We start from the raw sequence: 25,998 nt of genomic DNA, 5'->3' as shown, positions 1-25,998 counted from the left end.
AAAACTATAAAACATCTAGAAGAAAACAGGTAAAATCTTCATGACCTTGGGATACAGAAAAAATTCTTAGGACACAAAGGGAAAAAAAAGACAAAATGGACTTAGTCAAATTTTAAAACCTCTTCTCTGAAAGCAAGAAAAAAGAAAAAAAAGACAAAGCACAGATTGGGAAAAAATATTCACAAAACATGCATCTGCAAAAGTACCTATATCCAGAAAATACATAAAACTCTTATAACTCAATAAGCAGTTAACAACACAATTGCTTTTAAATGGACAAGAGATTTGAACAAATACCTCATAAATACATGAATACTTCATATATATATATACACATATAAATGTGTGTATATATTTATATATGTGTGTGTGTGTGTATATATATATATATATATATATATATATATATATATGGAATATAAGGAAATTGTGACAGATCAACAAAATTTCTATACGAAAAAAATATGAAGCTCAATCCTTTCCTCACACCACACACAAAAGTTAACTCAAAATGCATCACAAAATGGATCCTACATGTAAAAGCCAAAATTACAAAAGTTCCAATAGGAAATATAGGAGAAAATCTTTAGAACCACTGGAGTAAGCAGAAATTTCTTAGGCTGAACACAAAAGAAAAACAAATGGATAAATTGCAACACAATTAAAAACACCTGCTCTTCAAAAGATAATCCATTACTGTATGGTAGAAAATATCTGTAAGATAAATATCTAATAAAGAATCTGCACCCAGAATACATAAAAAAACTTCTACAACTTGATAATGAGAAGACAAACAACACTATTTTTTAAAGTGGGCTAAAGTTTGAATAAGCACTTTACAAAAGAATACAAATGACATAAAAGGACATGAAAAGATGTTCAATGTCATTAGTCATCAGGGAAATACCAATTAAAATCACAATGAGATAGAATTCATCCCCACTAGAATAGCTAACATTAAAATGACTAGCCATACCAAAGTTGGTGTGAACATGGAGAAAATGGAATATTGTGGTGGGAATGTAAAATGGTACAGCCACTTTTGAAAACAGTTTGGCAGTTTCTTATAAAGTTAAATATACATTTACCAGATGACAAAATTCCACTGGCAGAAATAAAATAAAAGCATATATCCACAAATAGACTTATATGCAAATGGCTGTAGCAGCTTTATTCATAACAGCCCAACCTGGAAGCAACCCAAAAGTCTATCAACAGATAAATAAACCACCTGTGGTATATTCATACACTAGAATACTGCTCAGGAATAAAAGGAATGATATTCTGATTATACAACATATATGGATGAATCTTAAAAACATTAGGCTGTGTGAAAGAAGCCAGACACTGAATGATTCCATTTATATGAAGTTTTACACCTGTGCTAATATAGTAGCTACTAGCCACATGTGGCCATTTAAGTAAAAATTTAACTTAAATTAAGTATATTAAAAATTCAGCCCCTAAGCTGCACTAGCCACATTCTGAGTGCTCAATGGTTGTATGTGGCTTGTGAACTGTATAGTATAGCACAGATAAGACTATAAAATGGCACAAAGGGGTGGTGTATACTCCTCCAACTGTATACTTTACCCCTATCAGCATTTCCAGTAGACTGCAGGCTGCATTTCAATCCCACCTGTGCTCTTAGCCAGCTCTCAGCACTGAACAACCTGCTCAATTGTACAATATGGTGCTGACATAGCACTATGGCAGTGGAATCATTCAATCTGAGTTTGGATCCCATCTCCAGTTAACCTTGCTAAGGCTTAATTTTTATATCTGTAAAACGGGGGGGGGGGGGGCTAATAGTTTCTCATGTAACCTTCACAATAATACTATAAAGTAGTAATTCCTCAAAAAATAGTACCCTTTATTCTCATCATTATAAAAACTGTCCCAGAGTCATCACATATTCCTTCCTGATGTAAAACCATGTTTATTTCTTTTAAATCACCCCCCAGGACTATAATAACAAAGGCTCAATAAATATTTGCTCACATATTGCTTTGTCCGGAACATTATTTGTATGTTAGTACGTGATGATTTTTTTAAAAAATCTCATCCAGTGCAAGCAGTTAAATTATTCTTTAAGTTTGTCTCTACAAGTGTACTGGGTGCTAGCATGAGTGCAAGGGACTACATGACTTCACAAGAAGAGAAAGGCACAATCCCTGCCTACAAGAAAATCATTTGCTATTATGGAGCCATAAAGAAAAAACTTACGATATGAGCTAATATCATAAAACACTGAATAGTCCAGGCAGTTAAAAAGTGACAGAATCATTCAATAATGTGTGTACTAATTAAGCAACTGATAAAAAAAAAAAAATGACGATACAAATGGCAGAAATCAGCATGAACTCAAGTCTTATCAGCAAAGACTTCCCAGAGAATGTCATAGTCTTTAAAAGAGGACTTTGCCCTGGGAAGTAAGGCCAGGGAGAAAATGGAGGAGAGAGGGAATTTTGGCCATGTCTTGGAGATGGGATGGAAGGTTGTAGGCTGACTGGCATGTCAGAGTATATGCCAGAGGCTACTCTGCCCTCACTAAGCAGAACAGCAGCAGAAGCAGCAGAACCATCCTGGATAGGTGCTGGAAAGTTCTCCCATCAGGTCAAGGCAGTCATTGTGGAAGCCTTGCAATGAAGGGGAAGACAAAAGTGGGAAGAACCCAGAGCCACTTCCTTAAAGCCCTTGCATTACCTATCCTATGCATTAAAAATATAACAGGCTTCCCCAGACAGCCAATTGCCACCATTCAGTTGGGGTACATATAACTCATGTTACAAGCAATTTTTAATTAATTGATAGTTTGCAATATCAACACACCCATTCACTATTTTTTTTTTCAAACTGGTATTCTATAAGTCATTCCTCAATTAATGTAATTGTATTTCCAAAGAATTAAAAATACATGTGATGAAATGTAACTTACTCTGGATGAGATAAACATAACAGAACAGCTCTACTACCCTAACACATTCTCACATTACAGTCTCTCAGTAAAATGATCCTGATTTAATCAATTTAGGATATGATTCAGCTCCTGCAAACTCTTTTCTTCATGCCTGTGTTTCTTGATCTCCTTCCTACCTGGGTCCCCCACATCTGATATCTAGCCTACATTTCATCATCTCACGGAGTAAAACATTTTCCAGACTAAATAACTCTCCAGTTTCATAGAGATTCGCCTATAAAGCCCTAACAGATGGAAAGCATTTTAAATCCACATACTTAATGCATAAGATAATCATTTCTAGCCATTTTCTTTTTTATATTTACATTATATTTAACACCAGCACCAACAAAGATCTTCAGAGGTCTTCTGGTCAACAAGCTTAAAAATTACTCCTGTTCCTTATGGATGCCCACCAGTGACATCAAATTCTGGGTGGAAGCCGAAGCCAACAGCTGACAAACAGCTGATATGATTCTACTGGATTGTTTTCAGTACAGTTAAAAATGCAAATGGAACACCTCATTAAAACTCAATGTCCATTTTAGTTGTGCCTCTGATTTCTCACGAAGTCATCATCCAAATGGGAGAAGAAATATTATTCATACTTTTTACCTAATTGAAAAAAAATGAGGCAAATAAGCTTTTTGTATTTTGTTTTTGTTGTTGTTGTTTACATTTTTTTAGTCTGTAAGTCAGAACCTTGACATTCTTGCTATTTTTCAGGGCAGTGTCACCCAAAGTACAGAGCTGCTTCCGAGTCCACAATCTGTAACAAGCAGGGTTGCTCAGACCTGTATTACCAGCTTTCAGGACATTCTTGAGCCTCTAACAAGTGATGGAGGGTAGCGGGTACCCAGGGAGGGTGAGGATATGCAGGAGGAAGCAAGGAGCCATGAGTTGGCCAGTCTCAGGATGTGGGTGGTGTGGGCTCCTCAGGAAATCAATGATGTCACATGACAGTTGGTAAGGTGCAGTTCATTTTGTTACTATTATATCATTATTCCAAATACTAGTTACGATTTTTATAAGTTCCAGGGCTAAAATTAAAAAAGCAAGTTTTGGCAAGAGTGTTGTACCTTGTTCCATACTGTTTAACAAATAGCACATGTTATATTTTTCTGATTATAAAGCAATACTGATTTACTGTAGAAAATTTGAAAAAAGTCTGATAAGCATAAAGTAGAAAAGATAAGGTAAGATCATTAGGTAAGTCCTAATTTTCTTATAACTTCCTTCCAGTTTTCCATGAACATACATCTTTTAAACTGAAATTTAAAACTGAAATTATATTGTATACTCCATTTTTATCCTGCTCCAGTTGTGTATTATCTAAAGGAATAACTTTTGAACATAATGAAATCTATATAAACATCAACATTCCCTTTCCCAATGTTCTAAACATTATTTTAAAAAGGAGGAGATCAGGGAAAATTATATAATCTGCTCCCCTGAAATCAAGCCTAATCTCGCCTGTTTAATGTATTTATAATACTGCCCCATCCTTGGAATACAATAACTTCCACTCGATCTTTCTTGAAATGGCTGGTCAACCAAAAGGGTATGATTCATTCGTGCACTTATTCAAAAGAAGTTTTTTAAACACCTAACTATGTGCCAAATCTTATGCTAGGCACTAAGTATAAATGTTCCATAAAACTACTGACTCTAATTGAAATTTATCAAAGAGATATATGCTAGGTTCAGGTGTTGTTTATAATATTAAACTAGGAGGAACAGAGCCAAGTTTGAGGGTGATCTAATCAAAACCAGACTCTCCAACCCACCAATTTGACACTCACCTCAGCCAGGGTGGTCTGCTCTGCTGCTCCCCGAACCTGCCTATTCACCCCCACTTTTGTGTCCTGTTCATCACTTCTGAGCCCCCTCTACCTTCCTTTCTCCACAGCCACATTCTACTCAGGAAGCTTCTTTGATCACTCTCAAACTACTGCTGCACCTACCATCCAGAACATTCTTGAGACAACCTTAATTGCCCTTGTTCCAGAGTGGCGTGGTGATAAGTATCTGGGACGGGTGCCAGAGCTTCATTTTCTTAATTATTTCCCACAACTAAGCACTACATGCATTACTGCCAATCACCTAACCATTCCTCTCAGGACTTTCTCCACATGAACCCGTCTCTGAAAAGATTTTTCAAGGAAAATATTCTACACTCTCAGTTGTTGCAAGCATTCTATATATTTCCTATCCTGACTAATGACATTGGTTGCCTTCCTGCAGTGGGATGACAGCAGAGACAAAATACTTGGAGTAGCAAACTTTGATCCACTTTACCCATAACCCCTCAAGAAAACAGAACTACCCCATGTAAGTCAGTCTCTTGGGTCACCTCATCACCTCTAGGCCACATCAAGATCTGAGCACCTCCTGTCTTATTCAATCGTCACAGTAACTCTGGTGAGGCACATACTAAGCCCACAATTTCCAATTTAGAGATTAAAAATAAGAAAAAGAAAAACAGGTTTAGAGATTAAGCAACTTGCCCAGAATTATCCAGCCAGCCACTGGGGAAGCAGACATTCAAATGCAGGTAGTTACTTCCCCATAGCAAGCCTTTTATGCCCTAGCTAATATTCTTCCTCACGTGCTCTTCCCATGAGACTGAAACCAGTGATTCTCACATTTACATCATGTGAGGACTTGGTACAAATACACGCGCCTGGGTGCTAGCCCAAGATGTTCTGATTCAGGAAGGCGAGGAGAGATCTAAATTTCAATAGGCACTTCCCTTCTTCCCCCCACCAACCAGGTGACTCTGGTGCCAACTGTCTTCAGACTACACTGATGATACTGCATGAAACACAAGGAGGCTAAACTAATCGGGGGTGGGGGAAAAGGCTTTTGTAAAATGGCATTCATTTCTTCATTACCCATGATCCATCAGGGCTTTATTATTAGTTTTTTTAAAGGTTATTTATTTTGAGAGAGAGAGAGAAAGAGAGTACGAGCAGGGGAGGGGCAGAGAGGGAGGGAGAGAGAATCCCAAGCAGGCTCCACGCTGTCAGTACAGAGCCTGATGTGGGGTTCAAACTCACAAACTGCGAGACCATGACCTGAGCCGAAACCAAGAGCTGGACACGTAACTGATTGAGCCACCCAGGTGCCCCATGAGGGCTTTAAAACAGGGTGGCTGGGAGTTAGTGCTGAACTGGTAGAGACTGTCAGTTTGGGATGATGAAATAGTTCTGGTGATGGATGGTATCGATGGCTACACAACAATGGGACTGTACTTGATGCCACCGAAATGAACACTTAAAAATGGCTAAAATGGCCAATGTTGTGTTATGTATACTTTATCACAAAAAAGAAAAATAAAACCAGGGCAGAATGCTAACCTCTTAGCTGCCTTGCAGAGAAGTTTGTGATACTCCTTCCTGCTGAACTGCAAAGAGGTGAGATTTACTTTTTTTTTTTTTAATGTTTATTCATTTTTGAGACAGACAGACAGAGCATGACCAGGGGAGGGGCAGAGAGAGAGGGAGACACAGAACCCAAAACAGGTTCCAGGCTCTGAGGCATCAGCACAGAGCCCAACATGAGGCTTGAACTCACAGACCACGGGATCACAACCTAAGACGAAGTCGGATGCTTAACTGACTGAGCCACCCAGATGCCCCTACTTTTAAGGAGTCCCTTGTGAAAGGGACCTACTGAGAGACAAATGGTAAAGAAATTTGGCCCCCAGGTGACCCTTCCTCAGCTCTGGATTAGCTGTGCACACTCCAAGGCCAGGTGACAGGGCCCATGCTCAGCAAGAGTTCTCGGCACATGTTAGCAAGCCCCATCCCCTTCCTGCCCACAGCTTGGGAGCTTCTGAAAGTATATCCCCTGAAGCTCCCCTTGGGAGCTTCTGAAAGTATATGTCCCTGACATACCCATGGGTGTCCATGGACATGGTAGAGAGGGAAGACGGGTGCTCAAGGGACCTTGGGGAAAGAGCCTGCTTCACGGTTTCAGCCAGCTCCACCCTGGGATTTTCAGCAAGTCACCCCACTTCCCTCAGACGTCACTTGGTCCGTTCCTTCTCACTTTTCAAATTTCAGCTCAAATAGCATCACCTCAGAAAGGCTTTGCAGGCTCTAAAGCAGCCCTTCACCCCTCCCACCCATCACTTTCTGTAATATTACACTGCTCTTTGTCTTGTGAGCATTTACCACCACTGGAGATTATACATATTACTTATTTGCACACTAGTTACTGGCTGGCATCCTGAAAGGACAATCAGAGCTTCTGGAGAGCTGTGGAAGTGCTGGTTTTGTCCACTGCCATGTTCCCAAGGCCTCGCTGGAGACATAGTAGGAACTCAATAAATATTTATAGGATAAATAAATGAATCAGCCTCCTTTGTTAAATTATGTATAATCAGTTCCTTCTAGCTCCCAAGACAATTTATAGGGAAGGACAAAAGAGATCCGCTATGGCCAGGGTACTTTGTAAAAGGCAAGACTCCACACGCTAGGTGGGGTTATAGTGGGGATGGGAGCAGGGCAATTTGTGAAGCCTTGAGCACCTCAAGGAGCCTCCTCTGTGACCTTGACAGTAATGTGGCTCCTCCTTACTCCTGTTCTCTCTCTAAGCAGAGACTTGTCTGGAATCTAAAAGTGATGATGCTCCACCCTGCAAACCATCCAAACAGAATGCAACACAGTTATTTATTACAAGGCAAGTCTTCTCTGTGAGTTTTCTCACTAATGGGGCATTATTTCTCAAAGAACAAGATGTCACCTAGGACGTCAGGGATCTGTCAGGTGGGCAAACCTAGAAGAACCACAAAGATGCCCCCTGCCCCAGGTTATTTGGGTTCAACAAGCATAAACCGACTGCCCAGTATATTCCAGGTCCTGAGCACAGCCTCAGGAACAAAGAGGTGACTGTGACTGTCATACTGGGGTGGGGAATACAGGTACTAAATTTAAAAAATCAATGTTTTGTTTGGGGCACCTGGCTGGCTCAGTCGGTTGAGCATCTGATTTTGATTCAGGTCATGATCTCACAGTTTGTGAGTTTGAGCCCCGCATCAGGCTCTGTGTTGACAGCTCAGAGCCTGGAGCCTGCTTCAGATTCTGTGTCTCCCTCTCTCTCTGCCCCTCCCCAGCTTGTGCTTTATCTCTCTCTTTCTCTCTCTATTTCTCTCTCTCTCTCTCTCTCTCTCTCTCTCTCTCTCTCTCTCTCTCTCTCTCAAAACTGTATAAACATTAAAAAATATTTAAAAATCAATGTCAATAAGGTGAATCAGCATTGGAGGGGAAGTATGTGTGTGTCAGGGAAGGCTTTTTTGAATGATTGAGACCTAAGCTGAATTTAAAGTACAGAGGAAAGGCAGGTGGGAAAGAGTGAGCAGCCCAAGGTAAGGCACAGAATGGGAAGACCACATGTTGTGCTTAGGGAGCTGCAAGTAGTGAAAGCATTGGGTATTCACTGCCAGGGTGGCCAGGGTATTAGGAGACAGGTGGTGGCCAGAGAGGAAAAGATGCTGAGGGATGTACCCAAAGAAGTGGGTAGGTACACTTTCCTGTAGGTAGCAGATCAGAGCTGTTTTTCAGACATATATCTGAAAGCCGTGTGGAGAAGAGCACACTCATTCGTCCAGCAGCCCCTAGGGTCAGTTTGGCTTGGCTAGGAGTAAAAAACAGGTGGAATGAAAAAGATCAACCAGTCTTCACTGTGTTGCAAGCAGAAAACCTGAGTTGGGAGGAGCTTGGCTTGAGGAACTGGAGAGATCTCAAGAAATTTCCCAGCCAGACTTGTGTCACATGCTAGAGGACATGGCTGCCTAGGTCTGTCTAGGTCATTGATTCAGGATCGCCTGTGGAGCCCTGCTCTTGGCAGTCTCGCCCTGGGACAGTGCAGCTTCCTGACACCCTGGCAGAGCCTCCCAGGTGCTGAGTCAGTGCTGAACAGAGGGAAGAGGAGAAAGAAGAACCGGTATGGTTCTCAGTGGAACCTCCTCTGAGTCCTGAGTGAAGGCAGCAGAAATGAAGAGAAGGAAAATTATGGCCCTGGTGTTTCTGCATAAAATACTTATGTTCCAAATTTTCTCACTAGATGTGGTACGATTCAGAGCATCAAAGGCAGGTAAACCAGAGAAAGAGGGAGAGGGAGAGGGAGAGGGAGGAGAATGGCTGGGTTGGGATACAGCAGGTGTAGAAAAGCGTTCTTCTTCCTTCCTTTTTCCAGCTGTCCTTACACTGGAGCTGCCTCAGTCCCATGCACTCAAGAGAAAAGGGAATGATGAACCAGGGGGATATGCTTTCAGAAGCTCCCAAGCGGGAATTCTAAACTTTGCATATTCATTTTGATAATATTTATAAAAAGAAAACCGTTCTCAAATTCAACCTACCCCCTGCCCAAATTAATCACTCCACCTTTGGCTTGGACCTGGGGACAGAGGTGCAAGTCCCCATCTCATTAGCACAGGCTCACCTTTTCCCTTTCTCCCCTCTACTTCCAGCTCCTCCTGCTCAAGGCACTGAGAAGGCACTCAGCAAGTGGCTGAGTCTGACAAATTCCCTGTCATAAGGTTAATAGCATATTCACAGTTGACCCCTGGGGGATGTGCTTCTCATCAACCCCGACAGATTGCAAAGCCCTGGCTTACTATTTACCACCATATCCTAGTATCTACTAGGCAGTCTCGTGCACAGAACAAACAATAAATGTCTGTGGGATGGACAGGTGCAAAAGTTGGGAACACGGTATGTTCCATCAATAAGGGAATGATTAAATAAAACATAGTACATTCATACCCAGGAAAACAGATTTTTGTTTGTTTGCCTTTATGACTCAAATTTAGATAAATGTACCTGGAAAGAGTTTCAGAGCATACTATTTCACTTTAAAAAATAAAAATTAAATTAAAGAACAAAATATTCTATGAGGTCACTTATATAAAACAAAACAAAACCACACACACACACAAACAAAGGTATATCTTTATGTGTATGCATATGTATGACTATATAAACACATTAGGAAAGTTTGTAAGAACACCCACTGAACTTGTAACAGTGATAACTTCTAAAAAAGAAAGTCAGGGGTTAATGTTAATGGGGACTTTAACTGTGTTTATACATTGTTTACAATTCTTTCCAATCAATAATGTATTACTTGCATAATTTAAAATAAAGCATAATCTACAAATCAAAGACATAATTTTTTAAATCTGAAATTATTTTATGTGATTTTCTTCATCCTGTAAAACTTTGCTTGAATGAGTTAAAGAGTCTGAGGAAGTCAGTAGACCTAGTTCCCACTTGGGCAAGGGTTTATTTATCCTGCTTATCTCTAGTTAGAGCCAACAACGCTAATGATTCTGAATAGCACAGGCCACTCCTTGGCCGTCCCATCCACTCCCACCCACGACTTCAACTATCACCTCTATGTGGATGACTCCCAAACGCCTCTTTCCAGACACAGCCTCTCTCCACAAGCTGCAGTCCTGACTTTCCAACTTCCTGTTGGGTAGAGCCAACACCCCATGTACAAAACCAGACTCCTGTCCTCCTCCTCTCCCTAATTCAATTCTTTTGCCTAACTCCCTCCTTCCTATTAACTGTCATCTTCTTTTTCCCAAGGAACCAAGAAAGGAAATTTCCCATTCATCTCTAGCCCTCTTTATCCATATATCGACCCAGTTAACTGTTACATTCTAGTGATTTTTCAAAGAAATTCTTCCCAACTGTTAACTCCCTTCTGTTGTCACTGACACCACATCAGATCAGGTCCTTTTTCAGCCATAACCTGGACTAGGGGAATAGCCTTCTAAATGGTCTCCTTGCTCCTGACAGCTTTGATCACCAGAGGAAAGAAACTTAAAAACAACAACAACAACAACAACAAATTAGTGTTAGATGCTTTTTCATATACCATCTCACATGGCTGCCTAGGTCATACAACAATCCCTAGTACAAGGTATTATTGTCCTAATTTTGGAGGTTTTAAAACTAAGGTCGAGAATTTGCAAGGTGATTTGCAAAAAGCCTCACAGCTATTAGTTGCTGGAATTTTGATCTGAACCCTTATCTGTTGATTCCAGAGCTCGTGGTTTTTCCACCACAGTTGGGAACTTCCATGGATCCTTACCTTCTAAAAGATAAAATACATACCTCTTAACCTGCCTTGAAGGCCTTCAACATTCTAGCTTCAAACCTAACTTTGTAACAGTATAGAGTACGCACCTGTCAAACACACTAATAATGTTTCACGTGCTTTATTTCATTTAATCCACCACAAATCTATGAGGTAGGTACGATGATTATGTTCATTTTATGGATTCAGAAACTGATGCAAAGTGAGATTAAAAATAGATTACTATGTTGGGGCGCCTGGGTGGCTCAGTCAGTTAGGTGTCTGACTTCGGCTCAGGTCATGATCTCACAGTTTTTGAGTTCGAGCCCCGCGTCAGGCTCTGTGTTGACAGCTCGGAGCCTGGAGCCTGCTTCGGATTCTATGTCTCCCTCTCTCTCTGCCCTACCCCTGCTTGCTCTCTGTCTCTCAAAACTCAATAAACATTAAAAAAAAAAAAAACAACTAAAGAAAATAGATTACTATGTAAATCAAAAATTATCTCAAAATAAAATTTAAAAAATAGCTCAATCAACATTACCCAGCTAGTAAAGCTGGATTTCAAACTGAGGTCTGTCTAGCTAGAGAAATTTTTAGGACGCAGAATAACAGGTAATTCAGTTCATGCAATCAATCAACATTTGTCACAGGCTCAGTACTATGCTGGGGCTGGAGACAGGAGAAGTGAGCACTGACAGTAGTAGCTGCTCCTATGGAGCATATGCTCTATTGGGAAAGGCAGATATTGAAATGGGAAGGGGAAGCCCGCAGTGCTAAGAGACCATGGACTCAGAAGGAGTAGCCTTGGAGAGCTGAGGGTATCGGTAAGTCAGTCACTGCAATAAGGAACATGGGAGAAATAGGTTTGGGAAAAGACTGAGCTCAATTTGAGACACAAGTTTTGGGAGGATGTCACACAGGCAGCTGGATATGCAGGTGTGGAGCTCAAGAAGAGCACAAAAAGATCTGGAACCATTGATGCAAAGGTGAAACACAACTCATGACAGTGGATTTAACCTAAGGAACCCCAGCATTTATGCAGGCAAACAACGAAAGAGAGGCCTCAAAGGAGCCCCTGCCCACCTGGCTGACTAACACTCTCCTGTGAACAAACCTTCTGAGGACTGCTTCACCTTTTCCCAAGCAGGAACACCTTTCCCTTCTTTCTATCAAGCCACACCATGCCTCAGTTAAGCCCTCACCTTGTACCAGAAGACTCCAACCCAGAGCTTCCTCTCCTGGACTCAAGTCATGGAACAAATGGCCAGAGACTCCACCGTTTCTTTGTAAGGATACTGAAAATTTCAAGTATTTGTGCCCTATGTCTCCCTAACTGAACTGAAAGCTCTTTAATGACAAATCACTAGTTTCAAATTAGGAATACAGTTAATCCTCTTTACAGAACCAATCAATAGTAGTCAATTCCAAAAAAAAAAAAAAAAGTGTAATAAAGCAGTAAATCAATAGCCGAGCATTTATGTAAACTAGTTACTCCAGAAGGACCGGAATGCCTTCCTCAATACAACAGCAACCAGCATCCTGGGCATGCTCTCAAGTTTTCCCCTGAGCCTCCACACTGAATAGAGCCAGTCACAAGGTGACCTCTTCTTGTGCATTTCTAGTCTGTTCCTTGGAATGTGCCACGCTCTTTAGGCTTAGCAGCCCTTGCTTCCAGAATCCTTCAAGTTGAAAAAAAAAAATGTCTTCCAAAGGGAAGAAATGAGGGTGAAAATGATTTGCTCAAGGAAACACCAAGTAGCAGCCCAAGAAGCATCTTTCCCATGAGTCAAGCCACAGTTTTAACCAAGCCCCTTTAACAAAATCTTGTCATATTTTATGGCTCATAAATGATTCCTCACTCATAAAGTTTACACTACCCTTCCACACATAAATAAATGTCCGAGCTATAGAGAAAGGGAGAGAGTTAGTAACTTCTTGTTTCACAAATCACAGAAACTGTCAGGTTCTCACCCACATTATCACCTGGCTCAGGTAAGCCCAGGTTAGGCAGCAGCTTTGGGGGTATTGCTCATCCCATCGGCAAGCACAGTTGCTGACACACTGGAGTGACTCAACGTGACCTCTGTGTATATGAGTGATGAATGGATGAGAAAAGAAGTTTGGGAAAAAACAAAACTGTAGAAAAGAATGAGGAGGCAGGCAATGAAGGGTGACATGTAAGTAGCAAGAGTGAGAAGAGACAACCAACCACCCCCTACATCTGAGGCTCAGACTCTCCCCTACTTCTCCACAAAGACACCAACACAGTAGCAACATTTCGGGGTCAGTGTCTCAATCCTAAAGCTGTGAAATACACACTTAACAGTATTCACCATTTAGTATTTTTAAGTTTTGTAACTGCCTTCTTTCTTTCTCTTCATGTGCCTTAGGAACACTTTTTTTTTTTTAACCTTTCAGCTAAATTAAGCCTTGACACCGAAATTGACAACTACTAGATTCTTAGGCAATGATGCAGCCCAAGCTTGTCCTCTAGGTTTGCCTCAGTGCTGCTTTAACATCCCATTGCTCCAGAAAAGATCTGTCTTTGGTGTCTGGTATCCTCAGGGATGGTGCCTAACCCTCTAATGGCAGAGTTCCCATTCTGCCTATCTTATGAGAGACACAAAGAAGCATGAGTGTCCCCAGTATTTAAAAAAAAAAAAAAAAAAAAAAAGAGCATTGATCGCATTTTCACAACACAGGAAGAGCCCCAGTTAACCCATCTCTGATATGCACTTTATCCTACTTACTTTGCCACACAAACAGCATCTCTAGCTCCTCACCATATTGGAGGCTGCCCCTGTCACTCTCAGGAAAGCACAGGGTGGTCTCCTGGAATCCAGTCTATGCATACCCAGGAGCAGCAGCTAATTTTAACAGCAGCCTTTGATGACCATGGCTAAAATCTAGCTAAAAAGAATTCCAAAGTACAATCCAAATGGGTTCTAGATTAACCTCTATCTTAGAGATATAATTCATTAATACAATGATAATAAATTGCCACAACAAGACTGCAAGCATGGTTTAATGGTAGATTTGTTAATGTAAGGTAACACAGCAGTAGGTCAAATGTGAAAAAAGCATTAAATCACCTCAAAGATTACCCTTTTGGCATGTGACATAATGCAACTTCCTTTTATTTCTTTTTTAAAATATGTGACTACAAAATTACTTTCTCAAAGTGATTTAAGCTTTTTAAAAACAAAAGACAATGTTATATTTCTTAGTGACTATGAAAAGCATTTCCATTAAAATCGGGATTAAATTAAAAGGTCTATGATCCTTATTCTTAGTTAATAATACTCTGGAATTTCTGATTCACAAGAGAAATAATCATTACTCGTGGATAATACAATTCTCCACCTAGAAAGCTCAAGAGAATCAGCTAAAAGATTAAGATGATTAAATAAAAAACATTTTTTAAAAATAAGAGAAATATAATATGAAGGTTACTACAAAACTTAACTGAGAGACATTTGAGTAAACGAGTAAATTAAGAAACATACTGAAAGGATAAAGAAGATGTGGTATATGTATACAATGGAATATTACTCAGCCATAAAGAAGAATGAAACATGGTCATCCAACATGGATGGACCTAGAGGGCCTTATGCTAAGTTAGATAAGTCAGACAGAGAGAGACAAGTACTATATGATTTCACTTGTACATGGAATCTAAAAAACAAAACAAATAAACAAACAAACAGACCCTTAAATACAGACAACAAACTGGAGGTGGGGGGACAGATGGGTGAATTAGATAAAGGTGATTAAAAAGTATAAACCTCCTGATATATAATAAATAAGTCTTAGGGATGAAAACTACAGCATAGTCAATAATACTGTAATAACGTTTATGGTGACAGATGGTGATGACACATTGTAGTGAGCATTGAGTAATGTACAGAATTGTCAAATCAACATATTGCACAATTAAAACTAATATAACATTGTATATAAATTATACTTCAGTGATAAATTTTTTTTAGAAAAGAAAAATAAACATACCAGAATGTAAAGACTAATTACTATAAAGACATTCATTCTTCTTGAATTAATATATAGATTTATTTCAATCCCAGTCAGAATCTCAGTGGATTTTTGAGATTTGACAAAATGTCTCAAAATTTAATTTGCAATAAAAAGCAAAAAATAGTAATAATAAAGAAAATTTGAATAGCTATAATGAGAGAAAACTTTCTTTATGCGATACTAATATATATTATAAGGCTAACATAAATAAAACAGTGAGGTACTCAAGCATTTGAAGATAGATTATCTTATGCCTGAAACTAACTTTAGAATATACAAAATGAGATTAGAAGTTGCCTAGGATTATCCAATGTATGTATTATTGAGGGAAATTATATAAGGAATATAAATATATATGAGGAATAAATATATTATTAAGGAAAATTAAGTATTTAGAAAACAGGTTAGATCTTCAGCTAATAATATGTACAAAAAAAACTTATTCCAAATGAAAATTTGAATGTAAAATGCCCCTGAAAAGCTAGGGGCACCTGGGTGGCTCAGTCACTTAAGCTCTGACTTCCACTCAGGTCATGATCTCACAGCTCATGGGTTCAGCCCGAATCAGGCTCTGTGTTGACAACTCAGAGCCTGGAGCCTGCTTCGGATTCTGTGTCTCCTTCTCTTCTGCCCCTCCCCTGCTCACACTCTGTCTCTCTTTCCTTCAAAAATAAATAAACACTAAAAAAAAAAAAATATTTTTAAAGCCTGAAAAGCTAAAAAATATAATCATAGAAAATAGATAAAGACTACAAATTTAAAGGCCGTGGAAGTAATTATCAGGAAGGACTAGATCTGCCTGGTCATATGGAAATTAAAATTTTCTATATGTTAAAAAACATGCTAAACATTTCAAAAATATGATATTTCATTAATATATATAGTAACCCATAGTAGGGGTACACATAATCTGCTTAATTATGCTTAACAAAGTTAGGTGAAAACTTATAAAACATGAAAACATGATCTCAATTTGGGAAAAAAAAAAAACAGGAAAAAAAACCCTAGAAAGCCATGAACCAAATGTTAGTAATTACTCTAGACAATAGAATTGTGGTTGATTTTTGAACTTTTTCTTTATCATACTTCTATTTCCCAAAATAAACATATAGTTTTGCAATCAAAAAATGCTAACTTTGAGCCCCGCGTCAGGCTCTGTGCTGACAGCTTGGAGCCTGAAGCCTGCTTCGGATTCTGTGTCTCCCTCTCTCTCTGACCCTCCCCCACTCACACTCTGTCTCTCTCTCTCTCTCTCAAAAATAAAATAAACATTTAAAAAATTAAAAAAAAAAGAAAAATGCTAGTTGAGAGAAACAGCAGCAAGTGACAAAGACAGGAAAATACTTACAAAAATATAGGATGCAGGAATGTTATATTCTTAATTCATGAAGAAGTCTCAAGTTAAAAAAAGATAAATGGACAAAAATGACAATTAAACAACCAAAAAAGCACAATGATGTGTTATATATTTATCAATATGTATATTTATTTCTAGTAAGCAAAGAAATGCACAAACTATGAAACACCAAGTCTAGTATCTTTCACTGACATCCACTGGAAAGACAACTCTAGTATATCAGAAGTAGAAGCACAAATTGGTACAACCTTTTTGGAGAGCATTTTGGCAGTACGTATCAGGGGTCTCTAAGAAAATTCTACACTTTGATTTGTGGTATTTCCACTTCCAGGGACTCTGTGCTAAACACAGAATGAGAGATCTAGGCAATGGAGAGGTATTTAAATAGAAAAAAAATCAGGGATCAAACAGCGAAATTTCCAGCAGTAGGGGAATGGATAAGCCCTCCATGGGACCACATGATAGAATGAGACCCAACCACTGAAATCAAAGTTTGGAAACACCAAATGATGTGGAAACATCTTTTGTTGTTGTTGTTGTTGTTGTTGTTAATTTTATTTGTTTATTTTGAGAGAGACAGATAAAGTATGAGAAGGGGAGGGGCAGAGAGAGACAGACAGAGAGAGGGAGAGAATCCCAAGCAGGTTCCATGCTGTCAGCTCTGAGCCTGATGTAAGACTTGAACTCATGAAGCCATGAGAAATGACCTGAGCCGAAATCAAGGGTCAGATTCTTAACTGACTAAGCCACCCAGCCGCCTCTAATGTGCAAATATCTTAATGATGGACTGTTAGGCAAAGAACCCAGGATTCAAAATTGAGTATTATATATCTACAGTATGGTCTTAATTCTGTTTGAAACAAAGGTCTCAGTTTTGCCACTCCCCAGCTAGGTGGCTTTGATCAAATCCTTGAGTCTCTCAAGGAGATCAGTTCTTTCAACTTTAAAAGTAAGAGGGAGACAATTGGACCCCTCCTTTCTAGCCCTCAATTTTCACTGTTGGATGACATAGCACATAATAAAAAAGTAATAAACAAGTCATAAATGGGTATATAACGTCTGCATTAACAATTAAAAATTTTAAAAAATAAGTAAAAGAATTGTAGTTGTTAAAATTGTTTGGATTAAAGATTCTTTTTTTTTAATTAGTATATCCTAAATAGGTGACATATTTTAGATCTGTGCTAAGATAGTGATAATTCATTAGAACTATACTGTGTGGCTAGAAATAAGCACACTCTTATCCTCTGTAACTAATTTGATCTGGGCTTGCCTGCCTGAGTCAGGAACACACTTCACCTGTTGTCAGCCATCCCATGACTTGGCATTGGTGAGGCCCCGCCCATTCTCAGTCAGCAAGGGGGTGGTCATGGGAGAACTTGCAAGGCCGTCTGACTGCTATGTTGCATAGTGGATGATGGTCACTTTTTTGGAGTTCTTTTTGTAAATTTCTTTAGCTTCTGTGTATATTAGCTCAAGAAATTCTTACCTTCCTCTGTTAGGTTCAAATAATAATTGAGCATATTTCTTTCACAACCGCCTGGAGCTTTACCAATCCCTCCCACTATGAATTGTAAAACCATGCCGGAGGCACGATGAAAGAAAAACCTCAAACACAGTAAACCAGGCTGAGTTAGGGACTATTGAGCCTGCTGAGTGGCAAAGAAGTGAATCTGAATCTGCTTAGACCCCAGCAGTTAACAAAACTGCAGACAGACTGAGGTTTATGCTTTGCCCTATCATCCAAATTCATTCTGCCTTGGGGCAGGGAGGGGTGGGGGGAGGAACACATTTCATGCCAAAAGTTTTTAACTTCTGTGAATTTTAACCACCTCTCTGAAACTGACAAACCAGACTGCCAAAGAGGGCTTCAATTCTCCCAGGCAAACAAACCATAGGTGAAAATATGTTCATCAATGAAATCTGAGTTCCTGTTATTAATAATAACAAATGAATTGAAACTTCTTTAGAAATGACAGTAACTTGAACCAAATCCAGTGATATCCAAATTAAACTCTGTTATATGATATTTTAATCCCAGATGTGTATAGTATATACTCAGTCACATGTGTTTTTCCCAGTGATTTTTTTCCATTCCCTGGATTTTCCATAGTCAGTGATATTATATAGTTTAAACCTAAAATGAAGTCATCAAAACAGAGTCTCTCCTTGCTTCTGCCTCTTCCTTAATTCTGAATATTGCAGCCCTACTGTTTTATTATTATAATGCAGTTGTTCTTATAAGGCATTAAAAACATATAAATGATCATTGCGTTTTGTTGTATCTCTGGACTTATAAGGACTCATAATCAGCCCCTCTTAAGGGAGACTTACCAGTACTTTTATAAATGGATCACATTTTCTTGGGGCCACTAGAGCAGATCACGCCACAGAGTGTGCAGCAATGCCACCACTAAGTAGATAATGGCACTGACCAGCACTGTGTGACCAATAACCCTGTCAAGCTTAGCCACCCCGTTTATGTTTACATTTTGTTAAGTCCTAAGGGTAGAGAGGAAAGGATTCAACAGTGTTCAGTCTGTATTATGGACCAAATGCCTTGGAGAAGAAAAAGGGAGGAGACTGGAGTTTCATTTTGCTCCTCTCATCCCAGCCCTTCCATCTGGCAGGCAAGGGAGGAAAGAAGAAATGTCTTGCAAATCCTAAAAGTAGCAGAGACCCTGCTTCCTGGCAGAGGGCAGTGAGGCCTCAGAGACCTTGTGGAGGCGAGGCTGCTGTAGAGGCAGCCTCAAGTTACTGCACCTGAAGTCACCTGCGGTCAGGGACAATGGAAAGCTCAGTGGTAACCAGGCAGAGAGAGGAGGAACAGCAGACCTCCAGCTGCAGCCCCGTAGGAGAGCAGAACCCTGTGAAGACACAAGGCTAGCTTCTTCTTCTATTGTGTCATTGGGAGACTTAAAAATGATCCTGAGAGCTAGTGTTTGTTGAATTTTTATTGTGAATCGGGCACTGTTCTAAGCCCTTTGCATGAATCATCTCATTTATTATGTAGATTCTATTGCCCCTCCCATTATAGACATGAGGAAGTTTAGGTCCCAATAGACGAAGGTTATGCAGATTGTATATAAGTAGTAGAGTTGGGATGTAAACAGATCTAAGCAACATGTATCCAAATCCCAAATTTGTAAAATGCAATTAGAGAAAATACAGAGTTATATATCTTGCACATCCAAGTCTCTGGGCTAAAGGTCTTCTTCAGAGTGCCTTAACATGCAGGTTGGTTCCTCTCAAACTTCTCTGCCTCTCTAGCAATAGAACTGCCCTTCCAGGACAAATCTAAAGCAGAACTTCAATATATAAATAAAATTAATAAGAGCAAGGCTGCAGGGCAGAAGCAGGGTGAAGGGCTGAGGTCTTCTCCTACCATATCCTTCACCTGGCGGAGGCCCCAAACACTCCTGGAACATAGTTTGAAAACCACTGGTTTCGACCAATACCACTCTGAATTATGTGCTTGAGAGACAAAAGCAGCACAGCTAGAAAACCAACAATAGCCAGCTAAACCAAAGGAAAAAGGCAAAAATAACCCTCCCCCTGGCCCCAAGAGTCACAGTGGTACCTCACTATCCCCTGACACTAACCATCTCAAGTTTGAGCATTTGAGGGGCCAGAAGAAGGTGGAATTCAGGGTTGGAGCAGAGAGTCAGGAATGAGGCAAATCCAATAAACAGGCAGAGGTGGGAAGCAGAGCCAACAGGACTCCTGGGCCAGCGGTCTGTGGTGAGTGAGCGAGGCTGCTGTAAGAACAGAGGTGGGAACGAGAGGGAGGCCTGCACAAGAACTGCTCCCAGAGTTGGCGTCCTCCGGCTATGAGACGGGAATGGCAAAAACTCACCGAGCACTTCAGTACCAGGCTTTTGGGGCAATGGGGGGACTACACTGCCCTCCTTCTCACTGATTCAAATACTATCTTTTCCTTCCATACAGTAACATACTATTCAGGGGCTGATACTGTCAGACTAAGCAGACAGAAATGCCTGCTTCGGGGAGTAGTGTGGGTAACACTTAAGAGCGTCAGACTGCTTGGCATCACACTCTAGCTCTGCCACTACTAACTATGTAACCTCGGGAAAGTTACTGAACCTCTCGGTGCCTCAGTTTCCTCTTCTCTGATCTGCAGAACACAAAACCACCTATCTCAGAAGGCGGCTGTGAGGATGACAGGTTAAAACACGTAAAGTACTCAGAACAGTACCCAGCAAGGTTTGCACTAGGTATTGGCTGTTACCGTTCCCTTATTAGGAGAGCTTTTGTTTCTGCACCCAACCACTTTCTGGTTTCTCTTCCATGCCATATTAGTTTCTTATTGTTGCTGTGATAAATTGCCACAGTTTCTGTGGCTTTAACAACACAAATTTGTTATCTTACAGTTTTGAAGGTCAGAAGTCTAAAATGGGTTGGTAGGGCTGCATTCCTTCCAGAGGCTCTAGGGAAGAATCCATTTTCTTGCCTTTTCCAGCTTCTAAGAGGCCTGCATTCCTTGGCTCATAACCTCTACCTCCTACTAGAGACTCTGATCCTCTTGCCTCCCTTTTATAAGGACCCTCTTGATCAGACTAGGCCCACCCAGATAATTTCCTCATCTCAAAATCTTTAATTGCATCTGCTCAGTCCCTTTTGTCGTGTAAAGTAACATATTTATAGGTTCTGGGGATTAAGACTTGGACACCTTTAGGCGACTATTGGAATTATTCATCCTACGACACATGCCTCTCCAAAGTCTAAAACTGCACACTGGCAAGGCTAAGGTAGACCCAGAAGGCAAGAACAATAATATTAGTAGCTAACTTTTTGAGCACTATGTACCTGGCACTAGGCAAAGTGCTTTAAGTGCTTTAAGATCTTACTCAACCCTGTACAATTACTACCCTACAGAAAGGATAATTTCTTGTCTAAGGTTGTACGGCTAGTAGGTGGTAAAGCCTATGTAAACCAGGTAAGTTTGATTCTAGCGTCCTTGTATTTCACCAATAGAATACCTTTTCCCTACACCTTAAGCTATTATAACTTAGGGGGAGGGGAAAAGGGTTGCACCATGACAATCAGGGGCCTCAGAGACTATGCCATAAAAGGCAAAATGCTCCCTGGATACAGAGAGACAGGGGTCCTGCAGAGCCCATACTAAAAGATCCACACAAATAGTGAAGCACTCAGAACATTTTATTATAATCAAAGGAGAAACCTTGGGATTAATTAAGAATTTCTTCAAGTATACCCAGGAAGGGACCGCTTAGTCTTGCCACCACTTGGGGAGGGAAAGTGAAAAGCCCATTGCCGACCCTGGGCCAGGTCTACAGTTCTAGTCAACCTCCAAAAAGAAGATAGGAACTCACAGTCTCCTGTGAAGAGACTTCCAACTGAGTCACACGGATCCAGATCCTCTGAAAGCATACCAGGAAGTCTCAGAACCCCTGTAGGCCACCAGAGTGGCCCCACCAGTGTTCAGCAGTCAGTATACACCAGGACCAAACCATCCCCCCTGCCTTCTACCCCATAACAGTTATGAGTATATAACCTGCCACGTGCCACTGGTTTCAACAAGGGCCCAGTAATTTTACCAATACCACGATGAATGGCCTCTTTTTCTATCAGTTCTTACACGGTGAATGGCTCAAATTTTCTATCAGTTCCTACATGGTGAATGGCTCAAAATCAACTATGATGGGCACAAGGTGGAAAGGGGAAAGGCAAACAACTGCTAAGCACACGTGGTTTAACTAACCATTCATAGCATCTCAACCTCAACTGCTAAACTATTTAGCCACAGCCCTACCTGAAACTTTCTAATCAGCTGAGTTATAGCTATCTGGCTTCACCCAGCCAAAAAAAAGTGGCCATTTGTTTGTTTTGAGTGACGAGACCAGAGGCTGATGCAGAATAGCACAGTGGTCAAGGGAATGGACTCTGAAGCCAGCCTGCTCTGACTGCCTCCTGGCTCTGGCACTTTCTTGCTATGACCCATGAAAGTTACTTAACCTTTTAGGTCCCGGGTTTCCCCATCTTTAAGATGCACATGATAATGGAGGTCCATACTCCTTTATCCAAATCAGAAGATTTTTGGCTTTTATAATGGTAAGACAGTACCGTGTGCCATATATTACATAACACTGTTGGTAGGATCCACAGCAAACATGTCCATTCTTTCTGAAATAAGAATGTATGAACAGTTCTCACCAGGTGAGAAAAATAAAGACTACCTCATGTCAAGTCAGACCAAATTTTGTAGCCAAACTTATGAAAACCAGTTTTCAGAGCTTGTTTTGATTTTAGAATTGCAGGTAAGGGATAACACGTCTCTGGCACTTGCTGCCTAAAGTTCGAATGAAATGAGTTAATAGATGTAGAGTACTTAGAACACTACCTGGAATGCCGTAAGCTCTGCAGAAGTGTTACCAACAACAACTGCTACCATGATTTGCATCTAAATAGATTTGCTAGAGCATTATAAACAGGAACATTTTAATTTATGACTAAATTTGGTTCAGAAATCAATACCTTGGCGATGAACAGGCATGAACCCTTTAGAACAATATTCCAGGACAGGATTTCTGAAACAATGGAAATGTCCTGTATCTTAATTGTCTGATAGAGTAGCAACTAGCCACGTGTAAGTACTGAGCTGTTGAAATGTGGCTCATTAATTTCATTTAATTCTAACTAATCTGAATTTAAAGCCAAGAGCCATATGTGGCTTGTGGCTACCATACTGATGGCACAGCTATAGAGGGCTAGGATCCAACCTGGCCATGAAAACCTATTTAAGCCATAACACAGATGAAATATAGCTTTAGTAAACGTAAGCCTGAGTCCTGCACCCTGAGAGCAGAGAAGACCACATGATGCTGAAGAGAGTCTTCTCTTCCTTTCTAGGCCTTGTGCTTGGCCCATGGCAAAGTACATCTTTGACATCATCTTTACCCTCCCCACTTCTCCATCTCCGACTCCCTTTTTGGGGATCCCACATAACTGGTCCACATGCTTCTCTAAGCCCCATCATACCTCCCAGGCCTTCTACCACAGTGCCATGCTCCCTATCACCTGCCTTCCCTCTCTCCAACCAAATTCCCACTTGCTCAATGCCAAGATGTCAACCAAATGTGAGCAGGAAAGCAACTTGATCAAACAAGCCGCTATTACTTTCTCTAACAGCTTCCCTATGTTTCCTTCTAAATCCAGAAGCTCTTAATTGTTGTGTTCCCCAGGAATCCCCCTCTCCTCCCACCCACCCCCAGCAGAGGTAGCCCAGCGAGAGAAAGAGGAGTCTGGGCTGAAGCAGCTGTTGTCCTCCGTAGGCTGCCTGCCAGCCAGGTGTGTGGCAGTTGGGGACTGCCAACACACACACATGCAGAGCGGGCTCGCTCTGTGCAAATATCTCCTCCTGCCCAAGCATGAGAAACATTCCCTGCTCTCTGCTCTAAAAAAAAATCATGCACAATTCTTTCCAATTATCCTTTATTCATTTAGAAATTTGTAAGTAACAAATTGCACATTAAATTCATTTTTTTTCTAAGTACACAACAAAAACCCAGAAGAGACTGTGACTAAGAACAGTTGCAAATAAAAAAGAAAACCAACCACCTTCACTGGAATCTAGCTTCACCACAACCCACTTGAGCATGGAATTTTTAATGACACAGGTCAACCTTGGAGCACATCCAAGGAGCTTATGTTACTAGAAGGACTGGAAGAACGTCCCTACAGCTCAGTCTCACCTCTTACTTGGTCCCAAGGCATGGACCAAAGATAATTACTATGCATGGCTCCTAGGTATAAAGAAAATTTCCTCTGTCGGCCTGTAAATGGAGGACACATAAATGGTAAATATTATGTTTTTCAATATATCCTTTCATTTATACTATCTTCTCCAAAGTAAAGATTTGAATCAAAGAACAAAAGTCTTAACATTTAATAGCAGCCCACAATTATTTCACAGGGCCTTCTAGTCGCAAGCACTGTGCTAAGAAAGCCACCATTAATGCCTTCAGTAGGAAAAATGAGACGTGCACATAAATAACTCTGGAAGAAAAGAAAGGTCGGGAAGGTAAAATGCTGCAGGAATCCCAGCAGCGGCAGGTTGACTATTTGGGGCTGGGGTTGGCTGGGGTTACCTGGGATGGCCTCACAGCAGCAACAAAACTCAGTCTGAAGGATGGTTAGGATTTAGAATGGTGAAAAGGGGCAGGAAGGGCATTTGGGAAGAGGAAAGGACATTCTAGCTGACAGCATCATCAGGCATTCTTTAGAAAGTATTCGTGAAGACATGGCTGCATACATCATCCAGAGATAGTTCAACTCCCCTTCTCCCGCAGGGACACACTGTGGGACAGTATCTGTGGGGTCACCTTCACCAACCACCCAAGAAAGGTTTTCAAAAATTCTCCCTAGTGGGTCCAGCATTCTTGGCCTCCCCTGTGCCCATTCTGCGGTCGAGGCCCCACCCTATTCTACCAGGGGTGCCGACAAGAAACACAAGGAAAAGTGCCTAATCTTGCAAGGATCTAAAAGATCTACCAGTAAATTCTGCATAAATGCAACTACAATTATGAACAGCATGCAAATAAAACTTTCCGATGAAGTGAATCTCCCGTAACATCTCTTCAGGGAGCTAGTGAAAATGATGCTGATAAATCTTTAAACGATGAATCTTTCTTACACGGAACAATTGGTTGAGTCGGTTGAACCCACTGTCTCATGGATTAAACACCAGGCAAGGATTAAAAAAAAAAAAAAAAACCATACAATTTATACTGCGCATTTGTTATTAGCCACAACGGCGGGCTTCTGGCTCTATGTTACTCATTATCGCAGCACTAGAGAACATTTTAAAAGACGTGGCCATCCCAGTTACCAGTTAAAGTGAGCCCAGGTCCAACATGGGATTTTCTAGGACTTGATGCAGCTCAGTCTCTCCAGGAACTATCTCGTGGACACCTTCCTTGAAATCGTGTTGCTAGGTGCCGCCTCAAAGAGAACTTATGTTTTCCCTCCTTGGGCTGGCCGCCTCCACAAGCATACAGAAAACGCGGCGGAGACCGAGGCAAACGTGTGAGGGCAGCGAAGTAGGCGCTCAGGGTGCCCTCGGGCCGGAGTGGCCCGCGCGCCCTCGGAGCCCGGCCTCGGGTCGCCCGGGTGGAGGCGGGGCCCGGGCCCCCGCGCCAGGTACGGACCTCCGGGGCCGCCCTCGCGGATCCGCGGGGGTCGCACAGAAAGCGCCCACCTCTCCCCGGCGCCAACCTCGGGAACCGAGCCACACGGTCGCCTCCTCACCTCTGCTCTTCGGGCCAGTCGCGCCGCACCGAGTCCCCAAGTGCAGCGTCCCCTCTGGGACGCGCCTGTCTCTAGCGGCGTCGGGTGTCCCCGCTACCGTGTGTCAGCGGCGGAGCGGGTGCCAGCGGCGCGCCACAGCCACAGGCAAGTGCCCGGGAGGCAGAGCCCGGGGCGCGCCGCCCGCCCTCCCGCCCGCCGCGCTCTAGCGTGTGCGCCCCCGCGGGCGCCGCTCCCTCGCTCCGCGCCCCTGGGCTCTGCGCGCTGCCGGGACGGC

At 41.3% G+C, this 25,998-nt stretch overlaps 1 protein-coding gene across 7 annotated transcripts in view; it reads right to left on the bottom strand.

The window, feature by feature from the left end:
* Positions 1-25,957, bottom strand: part of PLCE1 (phospholipase C epsilon 1) — a 322,989-nt gene extending 297,032 nt beyond the window's left edge. For 5 of the 7 annotated variants that reach the window (XM_040485901.1, XM_040485902.1, XM_040485904.1 and 2 more), the window contains exon 1: positions 25,725-25,955. The gene's annotated coding sequence lies outside the window, so the exon portion shown is untranslated. Of the gene's footprint in view, positions 1-25,724 lie in introns of all 7 variants that reach the window. The other 2 variants (XR_005793574.1, XM_040485907.1) reach the window with 1 other exon arrangement.
* Positions 25,958-25,998: the final 41 nt, after the last annotated feature.

The sequence above is a fragment of the Herpailurus yagouaroundi genome, unplaced genomic scaffold (assembly GCF_014898765.1).
Source record: "Herpailurus yagouaroundi ecotype Mexico unplaced genomic scaffold, PumYag 163, whole genome shotgun sequence".
NCBI classification, from domain to species: domain Eukaryota; kingdom Metazoa; phylum Chordata; class Mammalia; order Carnivora; family Felidae; genus Herpailurus; species Herpailurus yagouaroundi.
Note: the sequence above shows the minus strand (reverse complement) of the source record. Positions and strands in the feature narration are given on the sequence as shown.